The following is a 14,552-nucleotide window of genomic DNA, read 5'->3' as shown; positions in this document are numbered from 1 at the left end:
ATAATTATACAAATGCATGATAATAAACAATGTGGTCTGAAAGCATCCAGTCACCATATTTGTGATTGTGTCTGCGTGGTGTGATAGGAGATGCTCCCTCCAATTGTGGCTTTGCAAACATTTATTTTTATGTATGTATATATATATATATATTTATTTTTGTTGTTGAGACGGAGTTTTCGCTCTTGTTACCCAGGCTGGAGTGCAATGGCGTGATCTCGGCTCACTGCATCCTCCGCCTCCTGGGTTCAGGCAATTCTCCTGCCTAAGCCTCCTGAGTAGCTGGGATTACAGGCACGAGCCACCATGCCCAGCTAGTTTTTTTGTATTTTTAGTAGAGACGGGGTTTCACCATGTTGACCAGGATGGTCTCCATCTCTTGACCCTCGTGATCCTCAGCCTCCCAAAGTTCTGGGATTACAGGCATGAGCCACCGCGCCCGGCCGATGTATATATTTTTTGAGATGAAGTCTTGATCTGTCTCCCACTGATTGCTGCAGCCTCCACCTCTTGGGTTCAAGCAACCTGTCTCAGCCTCTCGAGTAGCTGGGAATACAGGTGCAAGTAGCTGCGACTAAAGGTGTGTGCCACCCTGCCTGGCTAATTTTTGTGTTTTTTGTAGAGATGGGGTTTCACTATGTTGGCCAAGCTGGTCACGAACAGGTCTTACTTTTAAGTTTTTAATCTATTTTGATTGCATTTTTGTGGATGGTGTGTAATAAGGGTCTAATTTCATTCTGCATGTGGATGTCCAATTTTCCCAACACCACTTAGAAGACACTGTCCTTTTCCCCATTGTGTCCTTTTGACATATTTGTCTAAAATTAGATGGCTTTAAATGTGTGGCTTTATTTCCGAGCCCTTGATGCTATTCTTTTGGTCTATGTGGGGACCCACCTCTGAGCTCCCCAGGTTTCCTGGCACAGGATTCGGTCTGTAGTGGGCTTGTGGCTGGAGTCTCCCTTGGTTCCTTGCCACATGGGTGTCCCCCATAGAGTGGCTCACATGGTAGCTGGCTTCCTCAGGTAGCATGAGCATATACTGGTACGACAGAGGTCAGTCTGTCTCTTGAGACCTGATCTCACTTATGCCAGACCCCATAGTTAGAAGCAAGTCAGTAGATCAGCTCTCACAAAGGGAAGGCTGTAGATGAGGCCATGAATTCCTGATTGCAGGATGGTTGGACCATTCTGGAGGTCTCCACACCTTACCTGTGGGAGTGGGATTTCTTTCAGGTCTGTTTTTCTCAGGTGCCTAGAGAGCTACTGGCCACTCCAGGCTGTGGCCCTCACAGCTGAGCCCCAGAGCAAACCTCCCCTCTGCGAGCCTCCTGTTGGAACTGCCTGGGTCCACAGCCAGACAGAAGACATTTCATGTCTGTGGGCTGGGTTCATTCTGATGTCTGAGGGAGTGTCGTAGGTGCCTACATAGGAGTTGCAAGAATGGCCTAAGCAGAGACCAATCTCACAAGGAGAATCTGGGTGTTGTGGCAAAGAGGGCCAGGGGCTCCAGTGAGTCACTGGCATCAGGTTCCCATTGATGAGGCAGTTGTATTTGCAGGGATGATTGGTCTCCTTTCCAGGACCCTCCAAAATCTGTTTTTTTTTTTTTTTTGTTTGTTTTTGACATGGAGTCTCACTCTGTGGCCCAGGCTGGAGGGCAGTGGCACAATCTCAGCTTACTGCCACCTCTGTCTCCCGGGTTTCAGTGATTCTCCTGCCTCGGCCTCTGGAGTAGCTGGAACTACAGGTGTGTGGCTAATTCTTATATTTTAGCTGAAATGCAGGTGATGCTCCAGCACAGAAGTAAAACACCAAGATGGGGACCAAGTAACAGTGTGGAAGAGGAAACGTTTTAGTATGTATAGTAGCTGGAACTACACTCGGCTAATTCTTGTATTTTTAGTAGAGACGGGGTTTTGCCATGTTGGTCAGGCTGGTCTCAAACTACTGACCTCAAATGATCTGTCTGCCTCAGCTTCCCAAAGTGCTGGAACTACAGGTGCAAGCCACTTCGCCCAGCCCCAAATATTTCTCAGCTCACTAAAGTCACTCCCCAAACTTGTATTGAAAGTGCTTGTATTATGCGTTTCAATTTGCAGTATTTTCTGCTTTATAACACGGGAAATGTTTCTTCTAGTCATTAAATGTATCCCTTATTGAAGGTAAGTAGCTTTCCTCTTGGCTCTGAATACTTTTTTTAATATTACAATTATTCCTGGGTATTTTGCGTTCAAATGGCTACTGTGAAAATGATTTAATTCATTTTATCTCTACCACATTATTGGTCATGTACCGGAAAACTATTGATATATTTTTTCTTTTGATGTTCATGGGGGCAAAGAGTGATGAATTTGTATCTTTCTGTTCCCTTGTGGAAGTGGTACAGCCACCATCAAGTGGCTTCATCATTCCTGCCTGTCTCAGTGCTTCTGCCCTTTGACTAATCATGGTGCTGGTTATGGAGCTGAGATGTATGTGTGGCATGGGCATTAACCTTATCAAGCACTTGCTGAGGCAGTGTGGCCAGTAATATATGCAGATTTCTATCGTGTCGTGTGTGGCTTTGTCTCCAGTTCACCACCAGTAGGTGTTTTCAGTGTGCCTGGTAACAAATATCTACAAATGAGGCTGGTTGTAATGTTCTTGTTCTGTGGCCTCATTTTCAGATTTTTGTGTTACTATACGTACTAAAACGTTTCCTCTTCCACACTGTTACTTGGTCCCCATCTTGGTGTTTTACTTCTGTGCTGGAGCATCACCTGCATTTCAGCTAGGAAGCCACTGCCTGGTGGGGGCAGATCCCCCCACCTCCTGTTCTTACCTGTAGTTTTTTATTGGAATGTTAATTTCATGTTAAAACTCAACCACATTGATTTGTTTACGATTATCTTTGGCTGCTTTCTTGCCAAAATGTGGCATAGCTGCGAACTTGTGTTGAGGGCTGGAGGACCCTCAAGCCTGAATTATTTATGGAGCAGCTCTTTAAGAAGTTTTTTCTACCCTCTGCTGCCTCTCCCTTGCCACTCTCAGGCCTGTTTAGTCTAGACTGAAGGGCACTTGCTTCGGCACTTTTATTGCCTGGCAAAATTCCTGCCTTACACAGTTTATACTTCAGTGGGGTACATAGGCAATAAAAAGTAAAGTGTACAGTAAATTAGAAAATGTGCTGGGAGGGGTGAGTGGAAGTGGGAGGCTTGCACAGGACACACTGAGGTTCAGGGTTTGTGCCCAGCCTGGCTGCCCTTCCACCTGTGTGCTGACCCAGCCTTTCCTTCCACACAGGGACCTTCCAGAGTAGTGGACTGTCTTCACACCTTTTCTCATCAGTGCCCTCCTTGGGGGCCTGTGGATCCCCAGAGGAAGAGTCTCCTGGACTGAGCACACAGGCATGGTCACCACAGGGCTATGTGGCCAGGGTGTTGAGAGGCTGGGAGGGGAAGCTGGAGGGGGAGCAATGGAGGTAGGGTGGGCGGGGCACTATCTCCTTTCTGCACAGTCTCTTTCTTGCTTAAGAATTTGCACCTCTTGTGTGGGCAACGAATGCAACTTCAGGGTTACAAGAGTTGTGGTCACTTGTGCATTTTTTTTAAAAAGATGGCAGTAATAGGACCCTTTCCAGGTCTGCGACTGATTTTTGTGAGCAACAACAGAATGGGATTTATAAACGTGAGTACAACAGCAGGCGTCTCTGTATGAGCTGTGTGTGGGCACACTGCATCCTCAGGCATTGTCCTCCGTTCCTGAGTCCTTAGGACTCAGCACCAGGCAGTGAACAGATCCCGTTTCTAAGGTATCTTCTACATGTTCTGCTGCCACGGGGATGAGGAGCAGCCTCTGCTCCACCCATCTCCACCAATGAGTAAAAGCCAATTCCCTACCAAGGCAGGGAACACTCCACCTCCCACCTGCAGTCCCTGACCCTGTGCCGTTTACAGTGTTCCTTCACTCGTGAGTTGTCATGGTGAAGAAAGAAGTCAGTAGCAAACTGACCCTCTTATGGAGTTATGACGTGGGGCTGTATGGGGACAATGATCTGCAGGGGACCTGGGGTCTGGCATGGCCTTGACACTGAGCAAGTGAGAAGGCAGCTGACCTTTGACAGCTACTATTTTGTTTGTCCAGCATGCAGGTAAGTTAGTCTCGTGCAGGTAAGTTACTCCAGTAGACCATGACGAGGGGCACTAACTTGAAAAAATGGCCATGTGCCGAACTAAGAACTTCACAGATCCTCACCCAGACCAATGTTCAGAGACAGGGAGCCTCGACGTGAGAACCAGAGAAAGCTGAAGACGAGGAGCTGATCCCCTCACAGGTACAGTAGTCCCCTCTCATCCTCTAAATGTGTTCCAAGAGTTGACATTACCCATCTGGCCTTATTAGCTTCCTGGCCTGTCTCACCGTGTCTTCATGACACGGCCTAAAAATCCTGGGCTTACTCAGCTGGCCATAACTTCCTTCCATGTCCACCTGTTCTTACTCACCTGGTTGTAATTTGCTGGCCTCAATCTCCCTTCAAAACCCAGCTGATTTTACCTGCTAAGATTTACTTGCCTGCCTTCTGACATTATGAGGCTTTTGTCATTGCTCTCCTGCCCTTGCTCCTCCCTGGTCTTAATCCAACTCATGTTAAGATTCTGGCCAGATTCTCTTAGCCTTCCCTACCTGGCCTAACCCTACGGGCCTTAACCTCCTGGCCTGAATTAGCCACCTAGTTTTCCCAACTACTCTTACTGATTCTACATTACTCACATGGCCTCCACACTGGGTTTTCACAACTGTCCTTAGCCTTCTGATTTTATCTAACAGGACTTAAACTCCTGGATTTACCTCCCTAGGTTTTCTTACTTGGTTTTCTCATCTCCCTGCTCTTTTCCTGTAACTTTACCTGCAACTCCATGCCCCCGCCCCATCTTGCGTTGCCCACCTGACCTTAACCTCACAATCTTCCCAACCTGGATGACCAACATAGTGTACCAACCTGGCATTCACACCTGGCCTTAACCTTTCATTCTAACTCACATGGCCTTAACCTCCTGACCTAGTCTGCCTAGTATTAACCTCTCGGCATTACCCAGGTGGAGTTAGCCATCTACCTCTATTTGGGAAGGCATTAACTTACTGGTGTAAACCCCCCAAACTTTTCAGTCATTTGGCTTTCTGACCTGGTCTTAATCTCATGGGTTTGCCAAGTTAGATGTTCCCATCTATCTTATGAACCTCCTGGCCTTACCCACCCGTTATGAATCTCCTGGCTTTATGCACCTAGCTTACCGACCTGACTTTACTCAGCTCATTTTAGGGCCGTGGACAGATGTTATTAGCCTTCCTCATCTGTCCTAACCTAAGGGCCTTAACCTCATGGCCTAACAACTTGTATTAGCAACCTAGTTTTCCTATCTAGTCTTAAAGACCATAGGTTACCCACATGGCCTTCACACTTGGTGGATACAACTGTCTCTAACTTTCTGGTTTTATCTACCAGGCATTAACCCTGGATATATCTCCCTAGGTGGGCTCCCCTGCCTTATTTTTCCTATATTTACACCCCTGCTTCCCCATTACTTTTGCATTCAAACGCCTCACATTAGCCATGTAACTCAAGAATATACCAAGTAGGAAGCTGTTAAATACCTTCCACTAATTACAAACTAAAAGGTATCCTCCACAAAGGAGCCATGGGGGCAGGGTAAACTTAATGTTTCTCAGCAATGCTCACCTGCCCTCTTCAGATGCCTGGCCTCAGCCTGGATAACTTAATCTGCTGGCTTCGTATCCTACTGGTGTTTACCACCTGTTTCATTCGGCTGGCCTCCACCTCCTAGCCTTCACTCCAGTCATACCCACCTAGTATTTACCTATAGTCATTATTTGACTGGCTTGGCAACTTGCCCTTATTCCTAATGGGTGTTTTCCCTGTTGATTTCACAGCCTGGGGTTACTGAGATAGTCCTTTATTGAGCTAGATTTAGATACCTGGTTTTAACAACCTTGACAAAATTATTGATTAAACCCCAGGCCCAGCCCCGTCCCCAACCCTAGCTTTACCCCCGACTCTATGTCCCAGGCCCATGCCCCAGCCCCAGCTTTACCCACAATGCCATGTACCAGCCCCAAGCCCAGCCCCAGCCGTAGCTTAATCCCAACTCCATGGCACAGGCCCAGACCCAGCTTTACCTCCAACTTGATGTCCTAGCCCCAGCCCCAGCCCCAGCCCCAGTCTCAGCCCCAGGCCTAGGCCCAGCTGTAGATTTCTCCCCAACTCCGTGTCCCTGGCCCAGGCCCTTAACCCCTACTGGGTGTTCTCCCTGTTGATATCACAACCTGGGGTTACTGAAATAGTCCTTTATTGAGCTGGATTTAGACACCTGGTTTTAACAACCTGGCGAAACTCAGCCAACCTTATTGACCTGTTTGCGTTTGTCACCTTATTTTGTCCTCATGGTATGACGAACTTCATTATCTATCTGGCCTTATTAACCTCCTTGCCCTACTCACCCAGTCTTCATGACTTTGCCTAAAATTCCTGGCCTTACCGACTGGCCATAACTTCCTGCCACTGTCCACATGTTCTTAGTCACCTGGTTGTAATTTGCTGGCCTCAATCTCCCATCAGACTCACCTGATTTTACCCAATAAGATTTACCCACCTGCTTAGGCAGCCCCTGCCACTGCTCCCCCCCTGCCCTTGCCTTGTTGCCCTACCCACCTCATTTTACAGCCCAGGCCAGACCCCATTCACCTTCCCCAGCTGATATAACCCTGTGGGTCTTAAGTTCATGGCCTTTAAAATCTGTATCAGCCACCTAGGTTTCCCACCTCTTAATGGTATACATGACCCACATGGCTCCACACTTAGGTTTCACAACTGCTCTCACCGTTCTGGTTTTATCTAACAGGCTTTAAGCCACTGCCTGGTTTTACCAAACTTCATGGCCCCACCCTAGCCCCAGCCCTAGGTTTACCCCAAACACCATGGCCCAGGCCCTGCCTCAGCCCCAGCCCCAACCCCAGTCCCAGCCCCGACCCTAGCTTTATCCCCAACTCCATGTGCCAGGCCATGCCCCAGCCCGAGCTTTACCTGCAACTCCAGGTATCAGCCCCAAGCCCAGCCCCAGCCATAGCTTTATGTCAATTCCATGGCACAGGCCTAGCCTCAGCCCCAGCTCCAGCCCCAGTCCCAGCTTTATCCCCAGCTGCACGTTCCAGCCAATGACCTGCCCCGGGCCCTGACCCAGTCCCGGTCCCTGACCCAGTCCCGGTCCCTGACACAGTCCCAGCTTTACCCTGAACTCCACGTCCCAGCACAAGACACAACCCCAGCCCCAGCCCGAGTCCAAGGAGCAGGCCCTGGCCCAGGCCCATGCCCAGCTAAAGCTTTCTGCCAAATTCCATGTCCCTGGCCAGGCCCTTAATCCTACTTGGTGATTTCCCTGTTGATATCACAACCTGGGGTTACTGAAATATTCCTTAACTTAAATGGATATAGATACCTGGTTTTAACAACCTGGCCAAACTTACTGATTAAATCCCTGGCCCAACCCCAAGCCTAGATTTACAACAAATTCCACACCCCAGTACCAGCCCCAGCTTTACCCCCAACTCCACATCCCAGCCCAGGCAAGGACCATACCCAGGACTAGGCCCAGCTATAGCTTTCTGCCAAACTCCATATCCCTGCCCCAGGCTCTTAATCCTACTGGGCGTTCTCCCTGTTGATATCACAACCTGGGGTTACTGAAATATTCCTTAACTCAGCTGGATTTAGATACCTGGTTTTAACAACCTGGCCAAACTTACTGATTATACCCCAGGCCCAGCCCCAGCCCCAGCCCAAACCCTAGCTTTACCCCCAACTCCATGTCTAAGGCCCATGCCCCAGCCCCAGCTTTACCCACAACTCCATGTACCACCCCAAGCCCAGCCCCAGCTCTACCTTTACCCCAACTCCATGGCACAGGCCCAGCCCCAGACGCAGTGTTACCCTCAACTGCTCATTCCAGGCCATGTCCCTGCCCCCAGGCCCAGCAGCAGTCTCAGATTGACCCCCAACTCTATGTCCCAGCCCCAGCCCAAGCCCCAGGACCATGACCAGGACCAGGCTCAGGCACAGGTCCAGGCCCAGAAGTAGCTTTCTCCCCAACTCCATGTTCAAGGCCCATGCCCCAGCCCCGGATTTACCCGCAATGCCATTTACCAGCCCCAAGCCCAGCCCTAGCCCTAGCTTTACCCCAACTCCATGGCAAAGGCCCAGACCCAGCTTTAACCCCAACTCCACGAACCACCCCAATCCGCAGCCCCAGCCACAGGACCAGGCTCAGGCCCAGGCCTAGGCCTAGCTGTAGCTTTCTCTCCAAGTCCATGTTTCTAGCCCAGGCCCTTAACCTGACTGGGTTTTCTCCCTGTTGATAATACACAACCTGGGGTTACTGAAATATTCCTTAACTTGGCTGGATTTAGATAACTGGTTTTAACAACCTGGCCAAACTTAGTGATTAAACCCCAGGACCAGCACCAGCCCCAACCATAGCTTTACTCCCAACTCCATGTCCCGGGCCCATACCCCAGCCCCAGCTTTACTGGCAACTCCATGTACCAGCCCCAAGCCCAGCCCCAGCCCAAGCTTTACCCCCAACTGCACGTCCCAGCCGATGCCACGGCCCCAAGACCAGGCCCAGCCCCAGGTCCAGACCAGGGCCTAGGCCCAGGTGTAGCTTTCTCCCCAACTCCATGTCCCAGGCTCATGCCCGAGCCCAGCTTTATCTGCAATACCATGTACAAGCCCTAAGTCCAGCCCCAGCTCTGGCTTTATCCCAACTCCATGGCATAGGCCCAGCTCCAGCTTTACTTCCAACCCCACATTCCAGCTCAAGTCCCAGTCCAAGCCCCAGCTGCAGCCCCAGGCACAGCCCCAGCTGTAGATTTCTCCCCAATTCCATGTCCCTGGCTCAGGCCCGTAACACTACTGGGTGTTCTCCCTGTTGACATCACAACCTGGGGTTACTGAAATATTCCTTAACTTAGCTGGATTGAGATACCTGGTTTTAACAACCCGGCCAAACTTACTGATTATACCCCAGGCCCAGGCCCAGCCCCAGCTTTATCTGCAATGCCATGTACCAGCCCCAAGTCATGACCCAGACCCAGCTTTACCCCAATTCCAAGGCCCAGACCCAGATTTACCCCCAACTCCACATCCCAGCCCCAGCCCCAGCCCCAGCCCCAGCCCCAGGCCTAGGCCCAGCTGTCCCAACTCCATGTCCCTGGCCCAGGACCTTAACCCTACAGGGTGTTCTCACTGTAGATATAAAAACCTGGGGTTACTGAAATATTCCTTAACTTAGGTGGATTTAGATACCTGGTTTTAACAACCTGGCCAAACTTACTGATTAATCCCCAGGCCCAGCCACAGCCACAACCCTAGCTTTACCCCCAACTCGATGTCCCAGACACATGCCCCAGCACCAGCTTTACCCGCAATGCCATGTACCAGCCCCAAGAGCAGCACCAGCCCCAGCTTTACCCTAACACCACGGTACAGGCCCAGACCCAGTTTTACCCCCACCTCCACATCCCAGCCCAAGGCCGAGCCCCAGCGCTAGGCCCAGCTATAGATTTCACCCCAACTCCATGTCCCTGGCCCAGGCCCTTAATCTTACTGGGTGTTCTCCCTGTTGATATCACAACCTGGGATTACTGAAATATTTCTTAACTTAGCTGGATGTAGATACCTGGTTTTAACAACATGGCCAAATTTACTGATTTGGCCCAAACTCAGCCCCAACACTAACTTTACCCCAACTCCACTTCAGGCCCATGCCCCAGCTTTACCCACAATGCCATGTACCATCCCCAAGCCCAGCCCCAACCCTAGCTTTACACCAACTCCATGGCAGAGGCCCAGACCCAGCTTTACCAGCAACTCCACGTCCCAGCCCAAGACCGATCCCAGCCCCAGCCCCAGCCCCAGCCCCAGGCCTAGGCCCAGCTGTCGATTTCTCCCCAACTCCAGGTCCCTGACCCAGGCCTTTAACTCTACTGGGTGTTCTCCCTGTTGATACAACAACCTGGGGTTACTGAAATATTCCTTAATGCAGCTGGATTTAGATACCTGGTTTTAACAACGTGGCCAAACTTACTGATTAAATTGCAGGCCCAGCCCCAGCCTAAACCCAAGCTTTACCCCAACTCCATGTCCCAGGCCCATGCTCCAGCCCCAGCTTTACCCACAATGCCACGTACCAGCCCCAAGACCAGCCCCAGCCCTAGATTTACCCCAACTCCATGGCAAAGGCAGAGACCCAGCTTTACTTCCAACTCCATGTCCCAGCCCAAGCCACAGCCCCAGCCAAACCCAAGCCCCCCAGCACTAGGCCCAGCTGTAGATTTTGCCCTAACTCGATGTCCTTGGCCCAGGCCGTTAACCCTACTGGGTGTTCTTCCTGTTGATATCACAACCTGGGGTTACTAAAATTAAAATTTTTCTTAAGTTTGCTGGATTTAGACACCTGTTTTTTTTTTTTTTGAGGCGGAGTTTTGCTCTTGTTACTCAGGCTGGAGTGCAATGGTGCGATCTCGGCTCACCGCAACCTCCGCCTCCTGGGTTCAGGCAGTTCTCCTACCTCAACCTCCTGAGTAGCTGGAATTACAGGCACGCGCCACCACGCCCAGCTAATTTTTTGTATTTTTGGTAGAGATGGGGTTTCACCATGTTGACCAGGATGGTCTTGATCTCTTGACCTCGTGATCCACCCGCCTCAGCCTCCCAAAGTGCTGGGATTACAGGCTTGAGCCACTGTATCTGACATTAGACACCTGGTTTTAACAGCCTTGGCAAACTTACTGATTAAACCCCAGGCCCAGCCCCAGGGCCAACCCTAGGTTTACCGCAGATCCATGGCACAAGCCCAAATCCAACCTTACTCCCAACTCGACGCCCCAGCCCCAGCCCCAGCCCCAGCCCCAGCCTAGGCCCAGCTATAGATTTCTCCCCAATTCAGTTCCATGTTTCTGGCCCAAGCCCTTCATCCTACTGGGAGATTTCCCTGTTGACATCACAACCTGGGTTTACTGAAAGATTCCTTACCATAGCTGGATTTAGATACCTAGTTTTAACAACCTGGACAAACTTATTGATTAAACCCCGGGCCCAGCCCCAGCCCCAACCCTAGCATTACCCCCAACTCCATATCCCAGGTCCAAGCCCCAGCCCCAGCTTTTCCTGCAATGCTGTCTACCCAGCCCCAAGAGCAGCCCCAGCCCTAGCTTTACCCCAACTCCATGGCACATGCCGAGACTCAGCTTTAAACCCAACTCCAAGTCCCAGCCCAAACTCCAGCCCCAGCCCCAACCTCTACCCAAGTCCTAGGCCCAGCTGTAGATTACTCCCCAATTCCATGTTCCTGGCCCAGGCCCTTTTAATATTCCTGGGTGTTTTTCCTGTTAATATCACAACCTGGGGTTACTGAAATATTCGTTAACTTAGCTGGATTTAGACACCTGGTTTTATCAACCTGGCCAAACTTACTGATTAAACCCAAGGCCCACCCTCAGGCCCAACACTAGCTTTGCCCCAACTCCATTGCACAGGCCCAGATCCAGCCTTACCCCCAAGTCCATGTCCCACCAAGCCCCCACCCCAGCCCCACCCGCAGCCCCAGCTGCAGCCCCAGCCCAGCCCCAGCCCAGTCCCAGCCCCAACCCTGGCCCCAACCCTAGTCCCAGCCCCAGCCCCTGACCCAGCTCCAGCCCCAGCCTAGGCCTAGCTATAGATTTCTCCCAAATTCCATGATTCTGGCCCAAGCCCTTAATCATACTGGGAGATTTCCCTGTTGACATCACAATCTGGGGTTACTGAAATATTCTTTAACTCACCTGGATTTAGAGACCTGGTTTTAACAACCTGGACAAAACTATTGATTAAACTCTGGGCCCAGCCCCAGCCCCAACCCTAGCTTTACCCCAAACTCCATGCCCCAGGCCCATGCCCCACCCCCAGCTTTTCCCGCAATGCCATCAACCAGACCTAAGCCCAGCCCCGGCCCTAGCTTAACCCCAACTCCATGGCACAGGCCCAGACCCAGCTTTACCCCACAACTCCCACATCGCAGGCCCAGCCTCAGGTGTAAATTTCTCCACAACTCCCTATCCCTGGCCGAGGCCCTTAATCCTACTGGGTGTTCCCCCTGTTGATACATCAACCTGGGGTTACTGAAATATTCCTTCACTTAGGTGGATTTAGATACCTGGTTTTAACAACCTGGCCAAACTTACTGACTAAACCCAAGGAACCAGGCCCAGCCCCAACTCTAGCTTTACCCCAACTCCATGTCACAGGCCCAGACTCACCTTTACCCACAACTCCATGTCTTATCCCAAGCCCTGGCCCCGAACCCAGCCCCAGTCCCAACTGTAGATTTCTGCCCAATTCTATGTCCCTGGCCGAGGCCCTTAACCCTATTGGGTGTTCTCCCTGTTGATATCACAACCTGGGGTTACTGAAATATTCCTGAACTTAGCTGGATTCAGATACCTGGGTTTAACAACCTGGCCAAACGTACTGATTAAACCCAAGGCCCAGGCTCAAACCCAACCCTACCTTTTGCCCCAACTCCATGGCAGAGGCCCACTCCCAGCTTTACCCCCGACATCACGTCCCAGCCCAAGGCCCAGCTCCTAGCCTAACCCCAGGCCCAGGCCCAGTGGTAGATTTCTCTGCAACTCCGTGTCCCTGGCCCAAGACCTTAACCCTAGTGGGAGTTCTCTCTGTAGATACAAAAACCTGGGGTTACTGAAATATTCCTTAACTTAGGTGGATTCAGATACCTGGTTTTAACAACCTGGCCAAAATTACTGATTAAATCCCAGTCCCAACCCAGTCCCAGCCATGACCCTAGTGTTACCCCAACTCCATATCCCAGGTCAAAGCCCCAGACCCAGCTTTACCCTCAATGCCATCTACCTGCCCCAAGAGCATGCCCAGCCCTAGCTTTACCCCAAATCCATGGCACAGGCCCAGATCCCGCTTTAACCACAAATCCACAAATCCACATTCCAGCCCAAGCCCCAACCCAGCCCCAGCCCCAGCCCCAGCCCCAGCCCCAGGCCTAGGGCCAGCTATACATTTCTCCCCAACTCCTTGTCCCTAACCCAGGCCCATAATCCTACGGGGTGTTCTTTCTGTTTATATCACAACCTGGGGTTAATGAAATATTCCTTAACTTAGCTGAATTTAGATACCTGGTTTTAACAACCTGGCCAAACTTACCGTTTAACCCCAAGACCCAAGCCCAGACCCAACCCTAGCTTTACCCCAACTGCAAGGCACAGGTCCGGACCCAGATTTACCCCCAACTCCATGTCCCAGCCAAAGCCCCAGCCCCTACCTCTACCCCATTCCCAGCCCCATCCCCAGCCCGAACCCCATCCCCATCCCCATCCCCATCCCCATCCCCAGCCCGAACCCCATCCCCATCCCCATCCCCATCCCCATCCCCATCCCCATCCCCATCCCCATCCCCATCCCCATCCCCATCCCCATCCCTATCCCCATCCCCATCCCCAGCTGTAGATTTCCCCCAACTCCATGTCCCTGGCCCAGGTCCATAACCCTAGTGGGTGTTCTCCCTGTAGATATAAAAACCTGGGGTTACTGAAATATTCCTTGACTTAGGTGGATTTACATACCTGGTTTTAATAACCTGGACAAACTTACTGATTTAATCCCAGTCCCAACCCGAGCCCTGACCCTAGCTTTACCGCCAACTCCATATCCCAGGTCCAAGCCCCAGCCACAGCTTTACCCGCAATGCCATTTACCTGCCCCAAGAGCATCCCCAGCCCTAGCTTTACCCCAACTACATGGCACAGGCCCAGATCCCGCTTTAACAACAAATCCACATCCCAGCCCCAGCCCCAGCCTGGGCCTCAGCCTTGGCCCCAGGCATAGGGCCAGCTGTAGATTTCTCCCTAACTCCTTGTCCCTGGCCCAGGCCCATAACCCTATGGGGTGCTCTTTCTGGTTATATCACAACCTGGGGTTAATGAAATATTCCTTAACATAGCTGAATTTAGAGACCTGGTTTTAACAACCTGGCCAAACTTACTGATTGAACCCAAGGAACCAGGCCCAGCACCAACCTTAGCTTTACCCCAACTCCATTGCACAGGATCAGACCCAGTTTTACCCACAACTCCACGTCCCAGCCCCAGCCCCAGCCCCTGCCTGAACATCAGGCCTTTGCCCAGCTGTAGATTTCTCCGCAACTCCATGTAGCTGGCCCAGGTCCTTGACCCTACTGGGTGTTCTCCCTGTTGTTATCACAACCTGGGGTTACTGAAATATTCCTTAACTTAGCTGGATTTAGATAGCTGGTTTTAACAACCTGGCCAAACTTACTGATTAAACCCCAGACCCAGTCACAACCCCAACAATAGCTTTACCCCAACTTCATGTTCCAGACCCAGGCCCCAGCTTCACCTGAAATGCCATGTACCAGTCCCAAGCCCAGTCCCAGTTCTAGCTTTACCCCAACTTTGTGAAACAGGCCCAGA

At 51.2% G+C, this 14,552-nt stretch overlaps 1 long non-coding RNA gene across 2 annotated transcripts in view; it reads left to right on the top strand.

The window, feature by feature from the left end:
* LOC118152242 (uncharacterized) overlaps positions 1-13,437 on the top strand; it is a 35,495-nt gene extending 22,058 nt beyond the window's left edge. For both annotated transcript variants that reach the window (XR_013533431.1, XR_004740783.3), the window contains one exon: positions 3,285-13,437. This is a non-coding gene — a long non-coding RNA (uncharacterized LOC118152242). The remainder of the gene's footprint in view (positions 1-3,284) is intronic.
* Positions 13,438-14,552: the final 1,115 nt, after the last annotated feature.

The sequence above is a fragment of the Callithrix jacchus genome, chromosome 3 (assembly GCF_049354715.1).
Source record: "Callithrix jacchus isolate 240 chromosome 3, calJac240_pri, whole genome shotgun sequence".
NCBI lineage: Eukaryota > Metazoa > Chordata > Mammalia > Primates > Cebidae > Callithrix > Callithrix jacchus.
Note: the sequence above shows the minus strand (reverse complement) of the source record. Positions and strands in the feature narration are given on the sequence as shown.